The sequence below is a fragment of the Garra rufa genome, chromosome 25, assembly GCF_049309525.1.
Source record: "Garra rufa chromosome 25, GarRuf1.0, whole genome shotgun sequence".
NCBI lineage: Eukaryota > Metazoa > Chordata > Actinopteri > Cypriniformes > Cyprinidae > Garra > Garra rufa.
Window position 1 is genome coordinate 39,018,435 of NC_133385.1, and position 16,297 is coordinate 39,034,731.

Genomic DNA, 16,297 nt, shown 5'->3' on the forward strand with positions numbered 1-16,297 from the left:
GGACGAATAGGCTTTTCATGGTCACATTCTTTAGATTGCAGATGGACGAATAGGCTTTTCGTGGTCACATTCTTTAGATTGCAGATGGACGAATAGGCTTTTCATGGTCACTTTCTTTAGATTGCAGATGGACGAATAGGCTTTTCGTGGTCACTTTCTTTAGATTGCAGATGGACGAATAGGCTTTTCGTGGTCACTTTCTTTAGATTGCAGATGGACGAATAGGCTTTTCGTGGTCACATTCTTTAGATTGCAGATGGACGAATAGGCTTTTCATGGTCACTTTCTTTAGATTGCAGATGGACGAATAGGCTTTTCATGGTCACATTCTTTAGATTGCAGATGGACGAATAGGCTTTTCATGGTCACTTTCTTTAGATTGCAGATGGACGAATAGGCTTTTCATGGTCACATTCTTTAGATTGCAGATGGACGAATAGGCTTTTCATGGTCACATTCTTTAGATTGCAGATGGACGAATAGGCTTTTCATGGTCACTTTCTTTAGATTGCAGATGGACGAATAGGCTTTTCATGGTCACATTCTTTAGATTGCAGATGGACGAATAGGCTTTTCATGGTCACATTCTTTAGATTGCAGATGGACGAATAGGCTTTTCATGGTCACATTCTTTAGATTGCAGATGGACGAATAGGCTTTTCATGGTCACATTCTTTAGATTGCAGATGGACGAATAGGCTTTTCATGGTCACATTCTTTAGATTGCAGATGGACGAATAGGCTTTTCATGGTCACTTTCTTTAGATTGCAGATGGACGAATAGGCTTTTCATGGTCACATTCTTTAGATTGCAGATGGACGAATAGGCTTTTCATGGTCACATTCTTTAGATTGCAGATGGACGAATAGGCTTTTCATGGTCACTTTCTTTAGATTGCAGATGGACGAATAGGCTTTTCATGGTCACTTTCTTTAGATTGCAGATGGACGAATAGGCTTTTCGTGGTCACTTTCTTTAGATTGCAGATGGACGAATAGGCTTTTCATGGTCACTTTCTTTAGATTGCAGATGGACGAATAGGCTTTTCATGGTCACATTCTTTAGATTGCAGATGGACGAATAGGCTTTTCATGGTCACATTCTTTAGATTGCAGATGGACGAATAGGCTTTTCGTGGTCACATTCTTTAGATTGCAGATGGACGAATAGGCTTTTCATGGTCACATTCTTTAGATTGCAGATGGACGAATAGGCTTTTCGTGGTCACATTCTTTAGATTGCAGATGGACGAATAGGCTTTTCGTGGTCACATTCTTTAGATTGCAGATGGACGAATAGGCTTTTCATGGTCACTTTCTTTAGATTGCAGATGGACGAATAGGCTTTTCATGGTCACTTTCTTTAGATTGCAGATGGACGAATAGGCTTTTCATGGTCACATTCTTTAGATTACAGATGGACGAATAGGCTTTTCATGGTCACGTACTTTAGATTACAGATGGACGAATAGGCTTTTCATGGTCACTTTCTTTAGATTACAGATGGACGAATAGGCTTTTCATGGTCACATACTTTAGATTACAGATGGACGAATAGGCTTTTCATGGTCACATTCATTAGATTGCAGATGGACGAATAGGCTTTTCATGGTCACTTTCTTTAGATTACAGATGGACGAATAGGCTTTTCATGGTCACATTCTTTAGATTGCAGATGGACGAATAGGCTTTTCATGGTCACATTCATTAGATTGCAGATGGACGAATAGGCTTTTCATGGTCACATTCTTTAGATTACAGATGGACGAATAGGCTTTTCGTGGTCACATTCTTTAGATTACAGATGGACGAATAGGCTTTTCATGGTCACTTTCTTTAGATTACAGATGGACGAATAGGCTTTTCGTGGTCACGTACTTTAGATTACAGATGGACGAATAGGCTTTTCATGGTCACTTTCTTTAGATTACAGATGGACGAATAGGCTTTTCGTGGTCACATTCTTTAGATTACAGATGGACGAATAGGCTTTTCATGGTCACATTCTTTAGATTACAGATGGACGAATAGGCTTTTCGTGGTCACGTACTTTAGATTGCAGATGGACGAATAGGCTTTTCATGGTCACATTCTTTAGATTACAGATGGACGAATAGGCTTTTCGTGGTCACGTACTTTAGATTACAGATGGACGAATAGGCTTTTCGTGGTCACGTACTTTAGATTACAGATGGACGAATAGGCTTTTCGTGGTCACATTCTTTAGATTGCAGATGGACGAATAGGCTTTTCATGGTCACTTTCTTTAGATTACAGATGGACGAATAGGCTTTTCATGGTCACTTTCTTTAGATTACAGATGGACGAATAGGCTTTTCATGGTCACATTCTTTAGATTACAGATGGACGAATAGGCTTTTCATGGTCACATTCTTTAGATTACAGATGGACGAATAGGCTTTTCATGGTCACTTTCTTTAGATTACAGATGGACGAATAGGCTTTTCGTGGTCACATTCTTTAGATTGCAGATGGACGAATAGGCTTTTCATGGTCACTTTCTTTAGATTGCAGATGGACGAATAGGCTTTTCATGGTCACATTCTTTAGATTGCAGATGAACGAATAGGCTTTTCATGGTCACATTCTTTAGATTGCAGATGGACGAATAGGCTTTTCATGGTCACATTCATTAGATTACAGATGGACGAATAGGCTTTTCGTGGTCACATTCTTTAGATTACAGATGGACGAATAGGCTTTTCATGGTCACTTTCTTTAGATTACAGATGGACGAATAGGCTTTTCATGGTCACATTCTTTAGATTACAGATGGACGAATAGGCTTTTCATGGTCACATTCTTTAGATTACAGATGGACGAATAGGCTTTTCATGGTCACATTCATTAGATTGCAGATGGACGAATAGGCTTTTCATGGTCACATTCTTTAGATTACAGATGGACGAATAGGCTTTTCATGGTCACTTTCTTTAGATTACAGATGGACGAATAGGCTTTTCATGGTCACATTCTTTAGATTACAGATGGACTAATAGGCTTTTCGTGGTCACTTTCTTTAGATTACAGATGGACGAATAGGCTTTTCATGGTCACATTCTTTAGATTACAGATGGACGAATAGGCTTTTCATGGTCACTTTCTTTAGATTACAGATGGACGAATAGGCTTTTCATGGTCACATTCTTTAGATTACAGATGGACTAATAGGCTTTTCGTGGTCACTTTCTTTAGATTGCAGATGGACGAATAGGCTTTTCATGGTCACATTCTTTAGATTACAGATGGACGAATAGGCTTTTCATGGTCACTTTCTTTAGATTACAGATGGACGAATAGGCTTTTCATGGTCACATTCTTTAGATTACAGATGGACGAATAGGCTTTTCATGGTCACATTCTTTAGATTACAGATGGACGAATAGGCTTTTCATGGTCACATTCTTTAGATTACAGATGGACGAATAGGCTTTTCATGGTCACTTTCTTTAGATTACAGATGGACGAATAGGCTTTTCATGGTCACATTCTTTAGATTACAGATGGACGAATAGGCTTTTCATGGTCACTTTCTTTAGATTACAGATGGACGAATAGGCTTTTCATGGTCACATTCTTTAGATTACAGATGGACGAATAGGCTTTTCATGGTCACATTCATTAGATTGCAGATGGACGAATAGGCTTTTCATGGTCACATTCTTTAGATTGCAGATGGACGAATAGGCTTTTCATGGTCACATTCATTAGATTGCAGATGGACGAATAGGCTTTTCATGGTCACATTCTTTAGATTGCAGATGGACGAATAGGCTTTTCGTGGTCACATTCATTAGATTGCAGATGGACGAATAGGCTTTTCGTGGTCACATTCATTAGATTGCAGATGGACGAATAGGCTTTTCATGGTCACATTCTTTAGATTGCAGATGGACGAATAGGCTTTTCGTGGTCACATACTTTAGATTGCAGGTGGACGAATAGGCTTTTCATGGTCACTTTCTTTAGATTACAGATGGACGAATAGGCTTTTCATGGTCACTTTCTTTAGATTACAGATGGACGAATAGGCTTTTCATGGTCACATTCTTTAGATTGCAGATGGACGAATAGGCTTTTCATGGTCACTTTCTTTAGATTGCAGATGGACGAATAGGCTTTTCATGGTCACATTCTTTAGATTGCAGATGGACGAATAGGCTTTTCATGGTCACTTTCTTTAGATTACAGATGGACGAATAGGCTTTTCATGGTCACATTCTTTAGATTACAGATGGACGAATAGGCTTTTCATGGTCACTTTCTTTAGATTACAGATGGACGAATAGGCTTTTCATGGTCACATTCTTTAGATTACAGATGGACGAATAGGCTTTTCATGGTCACATTCTTTAGATTACAGATGGACGAATAGGCTTTTCATGGTCACATTCTTTAGATTGCAGATGGACGAATAGGCTTTTCATGGTCACATTCTTTAGATTACAGATGGACGAATAGGCTTTTCGTGGTCACATTCTTTAGATTACAGATGGACGAATAGGCTTTTCATGGTCACATTCTTTAGATTACAGATGGACGAATAGGCTTTTCATGGTCACATTCTATAGATTACAGATGGACGAATAGGCTTTTCATGGTCACATTCTTTAGATTACAGATGGACGAATAGGCTTTTCGTGGTCACATTCTTTAGATTACAGATGGACGAATAGGCTTTTCATGGTCACATTCTTTAGATTGCAGATGGACGAATAGGCTTTTCGTGGTCACATTCTTTAGATTGCAGATGGACGAATAGGCTTTTCGTGGTCACGTACTTTAGATTGCAGATGGACGAATAGGCTTTTCATGGTCACATTCTTTAGATTACAGATGGACGAATAGGCTTTTCGTGGTCACGTACTTTAGATTGCAGATGGACGAATAGGCTTTTCATGGTCACATTCTTTAGATTACAGATGGACGAATGGGCTTTTCGTGGTCACATACTTTAGATTGCAGATGGACGAATAGGCTTTTCGTGGTCACTTTCTTTAGATTGCAGATGGACGAATAGGCTTTTCATGGTCACATTCTTTAGATTGCAGATGGACGAATAGGCTTTTCATGGTCACATTCATTAGATTGCAGATGGACGAATAGGCTTTTCATGGTCACATTCTTTAGATTGCAGATGGACGAATAGGCTTTTCGTGGTCACTTTCTTTAGATTGCAGATGGACGAATAGGCTTTTCATGGTCACATTCTTTAGATTGCAGATGGACGAATAGGCTTTTCGTGGTCACTTTCTTTAGATTACAGATGGACGAATGGGCTTTTCATGGTCACTTTCTTTAGATTACAGATGGACGAATAGGCTTTTCGTGGTCACGTACTTTAGATTGCAGATGGACGAATAGGCTTTTCATGGTCACTTTCTTTAGATTACAGATGGACGAATAGGCTTTTCGTGGTCACTTTCTTTAGATTGCAGATGGACGAATAGGCTTTTCATGGTCACATTCTTTAGATTACAGATGGACGAATAGGCTTTTCGTGGTCACGTACTTTAGATTACAGATGGACGAATAGGCTTTTCATGGTCACATTCTTTAGATTACAGATGGACGAATAGGCTTTTCATGGTCACATTCTTTAGATTACAGATGGACGAATAGGCTTTTCATGGTCACATTCTTTAGATTACAGATGGACGAATAGGCTTTTCGTGGTCACGTACTTTAGATTGCAGATGGACGAATAGGCTTTTCATGGTCACATTCTTTAGATTACAGATGGACGAATAGGCTTTTCATGGTCACATTCTTTAGATTACAGATGGACGAATAGGCTTTTCGTGGTCACGTACTTTAGATTGCAGATGGACGAATAGGCTTTTCGTGGTCACATTCTTTAGATTACAGATGGACGAATAGGCTTTTCATGGTCACATTCTTTAGATTACAGATGGACGAATAGGCTTTTCATGGTCACGTACTTTAGATTACAGATGGACGAATAGGCTTTTCATGGTCACTTTCTTTAGATTACAGATGGACGAATAGGCTTTTCATGGTCACATACTTTAGATTACAGATGGACGAATAGGCTTTTCATGGTCACATTCATTAGATTGCAGATGGACGAATAGGCTTTTCATGGTCACTTTCTTTAGATTACAGATGGACGAATAGGCTTTTCATGGTCACATTCTTTAGATTGCAGATGGACGAATAGGCTTTTCATGGTCACATTCATTAGATTGCAGATGGACGAATAGGCTTTTCATGGTCACATTCTTTAGATTACAGATGGACGAATAGGCTTTTCGTGGTCACATTCTTTAGATTACAGATGGACGAATAGGCTTTTCATGGTCACTTTCTTTAGATTACAGATGGACGAATAGGCTTTTCGTGGTCACGTACTTTAGATTACAGATGGACGAATAGGCTTTTCATGGTCACTTTCTTTAGATTACAGATGGACGAATAGGCTTTTCGTGGTCACATTCTTTAGATTACAGATGGACGAATAGGCTTTTCGTGGTCACGTACTTTAGATTGCAGATGGACGAATAGGCTTTTCATGGTCACATTCTTTAGATTACAGATGGACGAATAGGCTTTTCGTGGTCACGTACTTTAGATTACAGATGGACGAATAGGCTTTTCGTGGTCACGTACTTTAGATTACAGATGGACGAATAGGCTTTTCGTGGTCACATTCTTTAGATTGCAGATGGACGAATAGGCTTTTCATGGTCACTTTCTTTAGATTACAGATGGACGAATAGGCTTTTCATGGTCACTTTCTTTAGATTACAGATGGACGAATAGGCTTTTCATGGTCACATTCTTTAGATTACAGATGGACGAATAGGCTTTTCATGGTCACTTTCTTTAGATTACAGATGGACGAATAGGCTTTTCGTGGTCACATTCTTTAGATTGCAGATGGACGAATAGGCTTTTCATGGTCACTTTCTTTAGATTGCAGATGGACGAATAGGCTTTTCATGGTCACATTCTTTAGATTGCAGATGAACGAATAGGCTTTTCATGGTCACATTCTTTAGATTGCAGATGGACGAATAGGCTTTTCATGGTCACATTCATTAGATTACAGATGGACGAATAGGCTTTTCGTGGTCACATTCTTTAGATTACAGATGGACGAATAGGCTTTTCATGGTCACTTTCTTTAGATTACAGATGGACGAATAGGCTTTTCATGGTCACATTCTTTAGATTACAGATGGACGAATAGGCTTTTCATGGTCACATTCTTTAGATTGCAGATGGACGAATAGGCTTTTCATGGTCACATTCTTTAGATTACAGATGGACGAATAGGCTTTTCATGGTCACATTCATTAGATTGCAGATGGACGAATAGGCTTTTCATGGTCACATTCTTTAGATTACAGATGGACGAATAGGCTTTTCATGGTCACTTTCTTTAGATTACAGATGGACGAATAGGCTTTTCATGGTCACATTCTTTAGATTACAGATGGACTAATAGGCTTTTCGTGGTCACTTTCTTTAGATTACAGATGGACGAATAGGCTTTTCATGGTCACATTCTTTAGATTACAGATGGACGAATAGGCTTTTCATGGTCACTTTCTTTAGATTACAGATGGACGAATAGGCTTTTCATGGTCACATTCTTTAGATTACAGATGGACTAATAGGCTTTTCGTGGTCACTTTCTTTAGATTGCAGATGGACGAATAGGCTTTTCATGGTCACATTCTTTAGATTACAGATGGACGAATAGGCTTTTCATGGTCACTTTCTTTAGATTACAGATGGACGAATAGGCTTTTCATGGTCACATTCTTTAGATTACAGATGGACGAATAGGCTTTTCATGGTCACATTCTTTAGATTACAGATGGACGAATAGGCTTTTCATGGTCACATTCTTTAGATTACAGATGGACGAATAGGCTTTTCATGGTCACTTTCTTTAGATTACAGATGGACGAATAGGCTTTTCATGGTCACATTCTTTAGATTACAGATGGACGAATAGGCTTTTCATGGTCACTTTCTTTAGATTACAGATGGACGAATAGGCTTTTCGTGGTCACATTCTTTAGATTACAGATGGACGAATAGGCTTTTCATGGTCACATTCTTTAGATTACAGATGGACGAATAGGCTTTTCATGGTCACATTCTTTAGATTACAGATGGACGAATAGGCTTTTCATGGTCACTTTCTTTAGATTACAGATGGACGAATAGGCTTTTCATGGTCACATTCATTAGATTGCAGATGGACGAATAGGCTTTTCATGGTCACATTCTTTAGATTGCAGATGGACGAATAGGCTTTTCATGGTCACATTCATTAGATTGCAGATGGACGAATAGGCTTTTCATGGTCACATTCTTTAGATTGCAGATGGACGAATAGGCTTTTCGTGGTCACATTCATTAGATTGCAGATGGACGAATAGGCTTTTCGTGGTCACATTCTTTAGATTGCAGATGGACGAATAGGCTTTTCGTGGTCACATACTTTAGATTGCAGGTGGACGAATAGGCTTTTCATGGTCACTTTCTTTAGATTACAGATGGACGAATAGGCTTTTCATGGTCACTTTCTTTAGATTACAGATGGACGAATAGGCTTTTCATGGTCACATTCTTTAGATTGCAGATGGACGAATAGGCTTTTCATGGTCACTTTCTTTAGATTGCAGATGGACGAATAGGCTTTTCATGGTCACATTCTTTAGATTACAGATGGACGAATAGGCTTTTCGTGGTCACATTCTTTAGATTACAGATGGACGAATAGGCTTTTCATGGTCACATTCTTTAGATTACAGATGGACGAATAGGCTTTTCATGGTCACATTCTATAGATTACAGATGGACGAATAGGCTTTTCATGGTCACATTCTTTAGATTACAGATGGACGAATAGGCTTTTCGTGGTCACATTCTTTAGATTACAGATGGACGAATAGGCTTTTCATGGTCACATTCTTTAGATTGCAGATGGACGAATAGGCTTTTCGTGGTCACATTCTTTAGATTGCAGATGGACGAATAGGCTTTTCGTGGTCACGTACTTTAGATTGCAGATGGACGAATAGGCTTTTCATGGTCACATTCTTTAGATTACAGATGGACGAATAGGCTTTTCGTGGTCACGTACTTTAGATTGCAGATGGACGAATAGGCTTTTCATGGTCACATTCTTTAGATTACAGATGGACGAATAGGCTTTTCATGGTCACTTTCTTTAGATTACAGATGGACGAATAGGCATTTCATGGTCACTTTCTTTAGATTACAGATGGACGAATAGGCTTTTCATGGTCACTTTCTTTAGATTGCAGATGGACGAATAGGCTTTTCATGGTCACATTCTTTAGATTGCAGATGGACTAATAGGCTTTTCATGGTCACTTTCTTTAGATTGCAGATGTACGAATAGGCTTTTCATGGTCACATTCTTTAGATTGCAGATGGACGAATAGGCTTTTCATGGTCACTTTCTTTAGATTACAGATGGACGAATAGGCTTTTCATGGTCACATTCTTTAGATTACAGATGGACGAATAGGCTTTTCATGGTCACATTCTTTAGATTACAGATGGACGAATAGGCTTTTCATGGTCACATTCTTTAGATTACAGATGGACGAATAGGCTTTTCATGGTCACATTCTTTAGATTACAGATGGACGAATAGGCTTTTCGTGGTCACGTACTTTAGATTGCAGATGGACGAATAGGCTTTTCATGGTCACATTCTTTAGATTACAGATGGACGAATAGGCTTTTCATGGTCACATTCTTTAGATTACAGATGGACGAATAGGCTTTTCGTGGTCACATACTTTAGATTGCAGATGGACGAATAGGCTTTTCATGGTCACTTTCTTTAGATTACAGATGGACGAATAGGCTTTTCGTGGCCACATTCATTAGATTGCAGATGGACGAATAGGCTTTTCGTGGTCACATTCTTTAGATTGCAGATGGACGAATAGGCTTTTCGTGGTCACATTCTTTAGATTACAGATGGACGAATAGGAGACGGACGAATAGGCTTTTCGTGGTCACATACTTTAGATTGCAGATGGACGAATAGGCTTTTCATGGTCACATACTTTAGATTGCAGATGGACGAATAGGCTTTTCGTGGTCACATTCTTTAGATTACAGATGGACGAATAGGCTTTTCGTGGTCACATTCTTTAGATTACAGATGGACGAATAGGCTTTTCGTGGTCACATTCTTTAGATTACAGATGGACGAATAGGCTTTTCGTGGTCACATTCTTTAGATTACAGATGGACGAATAGGCTTTTCGTGGTCACATTCTTTAGATTACAGATGGACGAATAGGCTTTTCATGGTCACATTCTTTAGATTACAGATGGACGAATAGGCTTTTCGTGGTCACATACTTTAGATTACAGATGGACGAATAGGCTTTTCATGGTCACATTCTTTAGATTACAGATGGACGAATAGGCTTTTCATGGTCACATTCTTTAGATTACAGATGGACGAATAGGCTTTTCGTGGTCACATACTTTAGATTACAGATGGACGAATAGGCTTTTCATGGTCACATTCTTTAGATTACAGATGGACGAATAGGCTTTTCATGGTCACATTCTTTAGATTACAGATGGACGAATAGGCTTTTCATGGTCACATTCTTTAGATTACAGATGGACGAATAGGCTTTTCATGGTCACATTCTTTAGATTACAGATGGACGAATAGGCTTTTCATGGTCACTTTCTTTAGATTACAGATGGACGAATAGGCTTTTCATGGTCACTTTCTTTAGATTACAGATGGACGAATAGGCTTTTCGTGGTCACGTACTTTAGATTGCAGATGGACTAATAGGCTTTTCGTGGTCACATTCTTTAGATTACAGATGGACGAATAGGCTTTTCATGGTCACATTCTTTAGATTACAGATGGACGAATAGGCTTTTCGTGGTCACATTCTTTAGATTGCAGATGGACGAATAGGCTTTTCATGGTCACATTCTTTAGATTACAGATGGACGAATAGGCTTTTCGTGGTCACATTCATTAGATTGCAGATGAACGAATAGGCTTTTCATGGTCACTTTCTTTAGATTGCAGATGGACGAATAGGCTTTTCATGGTCACATTCTTTAGATTGCAGATGGACGAATAGGCTTTTCATGGTCACATTCTTTAGATTGCAGATGGACGAATAGGCTTTTCATGGTCACATTCTTTAGATTGCAGATGGACGAATAGGCTTTTCGTGGTCACATTCTTTAGATTGCAGATGGACGAATAGGCTTTTCGTGGTCACATTCTTTAGATTACAGATGGACGAATAGGCTTTTCATGGTCACATTCATTAGATTACAGATGGACGAATAGGCTTTTCGTGGTCACATTCTTTAGATTACAGATGGACGAATAGGCTTTTCATGGTCACTTTCTTTAGATTACAGATGGACGAATAGGCTTTTCGTGGTCACGTACTTTAGATTACAGATGGACGAATAGGCTTTTCATGGTAACTTTCTTTAGATTACAGATGGACGAATAGGCTTTTCGTGGTCACGTACTTTAGATTGCAGATGGACGAATAGGCTTTTCATGGTCACATTCTTTAGATTACAGATGGACGAATAGGCTTTTCGTGGTCACTTTCTTTAGATTACAGATGGACGAATAGGCTTTTCGTGGTCACTTTCTTTAGATTGCAGATGGACGAATAGGCTTTTCATGGTCACATTCTTTAGATTACAGATGGACGAATAGGCTTTTCGTGGTCACGTACTTTAGATTACAGATGGACGAATAGGCTTTTCATGGTCACATTCTTTAGATTACAGATGGACGAATAGGCTTTTCATGGTCACTTTCTTTAGATTACAGATGGACGAATAGGCTTTTCGTGGTCACTTTCTTTAGATTGCAGATGGACGAATAGGCTTTTCATGGTCACATTCTTTAGATTACAGATGGACGAATAGGCTTTTCATGGTCACTTTCTTTAGATTACAGATGGACGAATAGGCTTTTCGTGGTCACTTTCTTTAGATTGCAGATGGACGAATAGGCTTTTCATGGTCACATTCTTTAGATTACAGATGGACGAATAGGCTTTTCGTGGTCACGTACTTTAGATTACAGATGGACGAATAGGCTTTTCATGGTCACATTCTTTAGATTACAGATGGACGAATAGGCTTTTCATGGTCACATTCTTTAGATTACAGATGGACGAATAGGCTTTTCATGGTCACTTTCTTTAGATTACAGATGGACGAATAGGCTTTTCATGGTCACTTTCTTTAGATTACAGATGGACGAATAGGCTTTTCATGGTCACATTCTTTAGATTACAGATGGACTAATAGGCTTTTCATGGTCACATTCTTTAGATTACAGATGGACGAATAGGCTTTTCATGGTCACATTCTTTAGATTACAGATGGACGAATAGGCTTTTCATGGTCACTTTCTTTAGATTACAGATGGACGAATAGGCTTTTCATGGTCACTTTCTTTAGATTACAGATGGACGAATAGGCTTTTCATGGTCACATTCTTTAGATTACAGATGGACTAATAGGCTTTTCGTGGTCACATTCTTTAGATTGCAGATGGACGAATAGGCTTTTCATGGTCACTTTCTTTAGATTACAGATGGACGAATAGGCTTTTCATGGTCACTTTCTTTAGATTACAGATGGACGAATAGGCTTTTCATGGTCACATTCTTTAGATTGCAGATGGACGAATAGGCTTTTCATGGTCACTTTCTTTAGATTACAGATGGACGAATAGGCTTTTCATGGTCACATTCTTTAGATTGCAGATGGACGAATAGGCTTTTCATGGTCACTTTCTTTAGATTACAGATGGACGAATAGGCTTTTCATGGTCACATTCTTTAGATTACAGATGGACGAATAGGCTTTTCATGGTCACTTTCTTTAGATTACAGATGGACGAATAGGCTTTTCATGGTCACATTCTTTAGATTACAGATGGACTAATAGGCTTTTCATGGTCACATTCTTTAGATTACAGATGGACTAATAGGCTTTTCGTGGTCACATTCTTTAGATTACAGATGGACGAATAGGCTTTTCATGGTCACATTCTTTAGATTACAGATGGACGAATAGGCTTTTCATGGTCACTTTCTTTAGATTACAGATGGACGAATAGGCTTTTCATGGTCACATTCTTTAGATTACAGATGGACGAATAGGCTTTTCGTGGTCACATTCTTTAGATTACAGATGGACGAATAGGCTTTTCATGGTCACATTCTTTAGATTACAGATGGACGAATAGGCTTTTCATGGTCACATTCTTTAGATTACAGATGGACGAATAGGCTTTTCATGGTCACTTTCTTTAGATTACAGATGGACGAATAGGCTTTTCATGGTCACTTTCTTTAGATTACAGATGGACGAATAGGCTTTTCATGGTCACATTCTTTAGATTACAGATGGACGAATAGGCTTTTCATGGTCACTTTCTTTAGATTACAGATGGACGAATAGGCTTTTCATGGTCACTTTCTTTAGATTGCAGATGGACGAATAGGCTTTTCATGGTCACATTCTTTAGATTACAGATGGACGAATAGGCTTTTCATGGTCACATTCTTTAGATTACAGATGGACGAATAGGCTTTTCGTGGTCACATACTTTAGATTGCAGATGGACGAATAGGCTTTTCGTGGTCACATTCTTTAGATTGCAGATGGACGAATAGGCTTTTCGTGGTCACTTTCTTTAGATTGCAGATGGACGAATAGGCTTTTCGTGGTCACTTTCTTTAGATTACAGATGGACGAATAGGCTTTTCGTGGTCACATACTTTAGATTGCAGATGGACGAATAGGCTTTTCATGGTCACATTCTTTAGATTACAGATGGACGAATAGGCTTTTCGTGGTCACATTCTTTAGATTGCAGATGGACGAATAGGCTTTTCGTGGTCACTTTCTTTAGATTGCAGATGGACGAATAGGCTTTTCGTGGTCACATTCTTTAGATTACAGATGGACGAATAGGCTTTTCGTGGTCACATTCTTTAGATTACAGATGGACGAATAGGCTTTTCGTGGTCACATTCTTTAGATTACAGATGGACGAATAGGCTTTTCATGGTCACTTTCTTTAGATTACAGATGGACGAATAGGCTTTTCATGGTCACATTCTTTAGATTACAGATGGACGAATAGGCTTTTCATGGTCACATTCTTTAGATTACAGATGGACGAATAGGCTTTTCATGGTCACATTCTTTAGATTACAGATGGACGAATAGGCTTTTCATGGTCACATTCTTTAGATTGCAGATGGACGAATAGGCTTTTCATGGTCACATTCTTTAGATTACAGATGGACGAATAGGCTTTTCATGGTCACATTCTTTAGATTACAGATGGACGAATAGGCTTTTCGTGGTCACATTCTTTAGATTACAGATGGACGAATAGGCTTTTCATGGTCACATTCTTTAGATTGCAGATGGACGAATAGGCTTTTCATGGTCACATTCTTTAGATTACAGATGGACGAATAGGCTTTTCATGGTCACTTTCTTTAGATTACAGATGGACGAATAGGCTTTTCATGGTCACATTCATTAGATTGCAGATGGACGAATAGGCTTTTCATGGTCACATTCTTTAGATTGCAGATGGACGAATAGGCTTTTCATGGTCACATTCATTAGATTACAGATGGACGAATAGGCTTTTCGTGGTCACATTCTTTAGATTACAGATGGACGAATAGGCTTTTCATGGTCACTTTCTTTAGATTACAGATGGACGAATAGGCTTTTCATGGTCACATTCTTTAGATTACAGATGGACGAATAGGCTTTTCATGGTCACTTTCTTTAGATTACAGATGGACGAATAGGCTTTTCGTGGTCACATTCTTTAGATTGCAGATGGACGAATAGGCTTTTCATGGTCACTTTCTTTAGATTACAGATGGACGAATAGGCTTTTCATGGTCACTTTCTTTAGATTACAGATGGACGAATAGGCTTTTCATGGTCACATTCTTTAGATTACAGATGGACGAATAGGCTTTTCATGGTCACTTTCTTTAGATTACAGATGGACGAATAGGCTTTTTATGGTCACATTCTTTAGATTACAGATGGACGAATAGGCTTTTCATGGTCACTTTCTTTAGATTACAGATGGACGAATAGGCTTTTTATGGTCACATTCTTTAGATTACAGATGGACGAATAGGCTTTTCGTGGTCACATTCATTAGATTGCAGATGGACGAATAGGCTTTTCATGGTCACATTCTTTAGATTACAGATGGACGAATAGGCTTTTTATGGTCACATTCTTTAGATTACAGATGGACGAATAGGCTTTTCATGGTCACATTCTTTAGATTACAGATGGACGAATAGGCTTTTCATGGTCACTTTCTTTAGATTACAGATGGACGAATAGGCTTTTCATGGTCACTTTCTTTAGATTACAGATGGACGAATAGGCTTTTCATGGTCACATTCTTTAGATTACAGATGGACGAATAGGCTTTTCATGGTCACTTTCTTTAGATTACAGATGGACGAATAGGCTTTTCATGGTCACATTCTTTAGATTACAGATGGACGAATAGGCTTTTCATGGTCACTTTCTTTAGATTGCAGATGGACGAATAGGCTTTTCATGGTCACATTCTTTAGATTGCAGATGGACGAATAGGCTTTTCATGGTCACTTTCTTTAGATTACAGATGGACGAATAGGCTTTTCATGGTCACTTTCTTTAGATTACAGATGGACGAATAGGCTTTTCATGGTCACATTCTTTAGATTGCAGATGGACGAATAGGCTTTTCATGGTCACTTTCTTTAGATTGCAGATGGACGAATAGGCTTTTCATGGTCACATTCTTTAGATTACAGATGGACGAATAGGCTTTTCATGGTCACATTCTTTAGATTGCAGATGGACGAATAGGCTTTTCATGGTCACATTCTTTAGATTGCAGATGGACGAATAGGCTTTTCATGGTCACTTTCTTTAGATTACAGATGGACGAATAGGCTTTTCATGGTCACTTTCTTTAGATTGCAGATGGACGAATAGGCTTTTCATGGTCACATTCTTTAGATTACAGATGGACGAATAGGCTTTTCGTGGCCACATTCATTAGATTGCAGATGGACGAATAGGCTTTTCGTGGTCACATACTTTAGATTGCAGATGGACGAATAGGCTTTTCATGGTCACTTTCTTTAGATTACAGATGGACGAATAGGCTTTTCGTGGCCACATT